Source organism: Triticum urartu, chromosome 1A (genome assembly GCF_056163025.1).
Source record: "Triticum urartu cultivar PI428250 chromosome 1A, HENAU_Tu73, whole genome shotgun sequence".
Classification (NCBI taxonomy): domain Eukaryota; kingdom Viridiplantae; phylum Streptophyta; class Magnoliopsida; order Poales; family Poaceae; genus Triticum; species Triticum urartu.
Genome location: NC_141873.1, coordinates 230,595,250 through 230,599,524, shown reverse-complemented (window position 1 = coordinate 230,599,524; position 4,275 = coordinate 230,595,250).

Here is a 4,275-nt window from a genome sequence, read left to right as displayed (position 1 = left end):
ATAACCCCGAGACGACGTCCGTGAACGAATGCTTGCGATGGTTGAGATGCTCGTGCTTGCTCCGTGCTCGAATTGTCGGTGCACGTTGCCCCTCTTTTGCCTTGTCACCGTCGTCGACCCGTGGGAACCCAATAACCGGGATCACCCCACCATCTTTTGCACGCTCCCGTCACACTTTCTTTTGCACCAACGTCTCAATGAGTTGTCGGAACCGGAACATTGCCGTGGCACCGTTTCGTTATCGTCGCCGTGGCACCCCTTTTGTTTTCTGCCACGATGACAAATGCTTCATAATGCTCTTGTTAACATTTTCATAAAACCTGCATAAAACTTGCACATGTCATTCGCATCATGATAACAACATTTAAAATGCTTAAAATTGTTGTTGCATTAAATTACTAAGTCATATGGGGATTTACTGGAGTTGTTGTTTGTTATATCCGGCCCCATTTAAATTGTTTAGATGGTATAGTTTTGTTATGCTTCACCTCTTGCCATGTTAACCAACATTTAATATTGTTGAGTACCTAACCGAGAGTGAACTAAATAATTGATGTGGTGTTCCATCAATATGCAACCCGTTGCATATTGAGCTCCACTTAATTTGTAGTTTTGGTTGTTGCACTTTGCCATGTCATGCATATTTAAACTGGACATGCATCATACTTGACTGTGCATCATGCCATGTTCATGTGTTGGTTGTTTACTATGTTGTGTACTTCTTTTCGGTGTTGCTTCTTCAGGTTGGTTCCGATAATGTCGCGTTTGTGAGGATCTGTTCGACTACGACCGTTTGTCTTCTTCATGGACTCATTCTTCTTCCTTGCGGGATCTCAGGCAAGATGATCATACCCTCGAAATCACTTCTATCTTTGCTTGCTAGATGCTCCCTCTATTGCTATGCCTATGCTGCGATACCTACCACATGCTTTATCATGCCTCCCATATTGCCATGTCAAGCCTCTAACCCACCTTGTCCTAGCAAACCATTGTTTGGCTATGTTACCGCTTTGCTCAGCCCCTCTTATAGCATTGCTAGTTGCAGGTGAAGATGGAGTTTGTTCCTTGTTGGAACATGGACTTGTTGGGATATCACAATATCTCTTATTTAATTAATGCATCTATATATTTGGTAAAGGGTGGAAGGCTCGGCCTTATGCCCGGTGTTTTGTTCCACTCTTTCCGCCCGAGTTTCTGTCATACCGGTGTTATGTTCCTTGATTTTGTGTTCCTTACGCGGTTGGGTTATTATGGGAAACCCTTGACAGTTCGCCTTGAATAAAACTCCTCCAGCAAGGCCCAACCTTGGTTTTACCATTTGCCACCTAAGCCTTTTTCCCTTGGGTTCTGCAGACTCAAGGGTCATCTTTATTTAAAACCCCCGGGCCAGTGCTCCTCTGAGTGTTGGTCCAACTTATCAGCCGCCGGTGGCCACCAGGGGAAACTCTGGGCTGGCCTACCGGAAGTTTGGACAATCCAGTGTGCCCTGAGAACGATATATGTGCAGCTCCTATCAGGATTTGTCGGCACATCCGGGTGGCTTTGCTGGTCTTGTTTTACCATTGTCGAAATGTCTTGTAACCGGGATTCCGAGTCTGATTGGGTCGTCCTGGGAGAAGGAATATCCTTCGTTGACTGTGAGAGCTTGTGATGGGCTAAGTTGGGACACCCCTGCAGGGTTTTGAACTTTCGGAAGCCGTGCCCGCGGTTATGGGCAGATGGGAATTTGTTAACGTCCAGTTGTAGAAAACCTGAAGCTTAACTTAAATTAAAATGCATCAACCGCGTGTGTAGCCATGATGGTCTCTTTCCGGCAGAGTCCGGGAAGTGAACACGGTGTTGGAGTTATGCTTGAACGTAAGTAGTCTAGGATCACTTCTTGATCATAGATTCTCAAACGTGCTTTGCCTTCTCTTCTCGCTCTCTTTTGCGCATGTTAGCCACCATATATGCTAGTGCTTGCTGCAGCTCCACCTCACATACCTTTTCCTACCCATAAGCTTAAATAGTCTTGATCGCGAGGGTGTGAGATTGCTGAGTCCCTGTGACTCACAGATACTTCCAAAACCAGCTTGCAGGTGCCGATGATATCGTGCAGGTGATGCAACCAAGCTCAAGGAGGAGCTCGATGAAGATCTTATTCATTGTGTTGTTTCGTTTCAGTTGATCAGTTAGTGGAGCCCAGTCGGGGCGATCGGGGATCTGTAGCATTAGAGGTGGTCTTCTTTTATTTTGGTTCCGTAGTCGGACCTTGATTGTATCTAGATGTTGTAATGCTATATTCATGTATTGTGTGAAGTGGCGATTGTAAGCCAACTATGTATCTCTTTTCTTATTCAGTACATGGGATGTGTAAAGATTACCCCTCTTGCGACATTGTCTACAATGCGGTTATGTCTCTAAGTCGTGCTCCGACACATGGGAGATATAGCCGCATTGTGGGCGTGACAATTGTAAAGAAGGGAGAGCATGGAACAAGTTCGTCTTCTGTTGTTGCAGGAGGCGCATGGAGGAGGATTAATGGGACACTTTGGCGTGAAGAAGAAAGAGGACATACTTGCTACACATTTCTTTTGGCCAAAGATGAGACATGATGTTGGGCGTTTAGTTGCTTGCTGCACTTCATGTCAAAAAACTAAGTCACAACTCAATCCTCATGGTTTATATATGCCTTTAACTGTACCCTAGTGTTCCTTGGGAGGATATATTTATGGACTTTGTTTTAGGTTTACCTCAAACAATGTAGGGGAGGGATATCATATTTGTTGTCATGGATAGATTTTTAAAAATGGCACACTTTATACCATGTCATAAATGCGATGATGCTGTTAATGTTGCTGACTTGTTCTTTTGTGAAATTATCCGCTTGCATGGTGTGCCAAATACTATTGTTTCAGATCATGATACTAAATTTCTTAGCCACTTTTGGAGATGTTTATGGGCTAAGTTGGGGACTAAACTGCTTTTTAGTACTACATGTCACCCCAACTGATGGACAAACTGAAGTAGTCAATAGAACATTGTCTACTATGCTTAGGGCTGTTTTGAAGAATAACAAGAAAATGTGGGAAGAATGCTTGCCTCATATTCAATTTTCTTATAACCCTTCGCTGCATTCTACTACTAAGATGTGTCCATTTGAAACTGTGTTTGGTTTCCTACCTCGTGCACCTATTGGTTTGTTGCCTCTTCCATCTTCGGAGAAGGTCAATTTTGATGCTAAACAACATGCTGAGTTGATCTTAAAAATACATGGATTAACTAAGGAAAATATTGAGCACATGAATGCTAAATATAAACTTGCTGGAGATTAGGGTAGAAAACATGTTGTCTTCACACCTGGAGATCTTGCTTGGTTACAATTGCGTAAGGATAGGTTTCCTGATTTCCGCAAGTCAAAGGTAATGCCATGTGCTGATGGTCCTTTTAAGGTGCTAGAGAAAGTAAATGATAATGCATATAAACTTGAGCTGCCTGCAGATTTTGGGGTTAGTCCCACTTTTAACATTGCAGATTTGAAGCCTTACTTGGGTGAGGAAGATGAGCTTCCGTCGAGGACGACTTAAATTCAAGAAGGGGAGGATGATGAGGACATCAATACTACAGTTACACCCATGATCCCTAAAGCTACATATACTGGACCAATTACTAGAGTTCACGCACGCCAATTAAATTACCAGGTACTTTTGTGATACATCTCCGTCGTATCTATAATTTTTTATTGTTGCATGCCAATATTATACAACTCTCATACACTTTTGGCAACATTTTCTATGATTTATTTGGACTAACATATTGATCCAGTGCCCAGCGCCAGTTCCTGTTTGTTGCATGTTTTTTGTTTCATAGAAAATCCATATCAAACGAAGTCCAAACGTGATAAAAATTTATGGAGAATATTTTGGAATATATGTGATTTTGGGACTTGGAATCAACGCAAACGGGGGCCCATAGTGACCACAACCCACTAGGGCACTGACGGTGTCCTGGACTAGGGGGTACTCACCGCGTCATCTCCCGGTCTGTTAGATTGGGCCGAGGACCCCCATGGCCATATACTCATGGGCCAGTTCGGACAGCTGCCGCATACAAGGAAGATTCCACAAGACTTGGCGATCAAGACAAGGACTTCTCCCCACCGGCGTATTTGGCTAGGACTCTTATTATCCTAGGCCTCTGGTGCACTATATAAACCAACGCCAGGCTAGTCGATAGATATATACAACAATCATACCATAGGCTAGCTTTTAGGGTTTAGCCTCTATGATCTCGTGG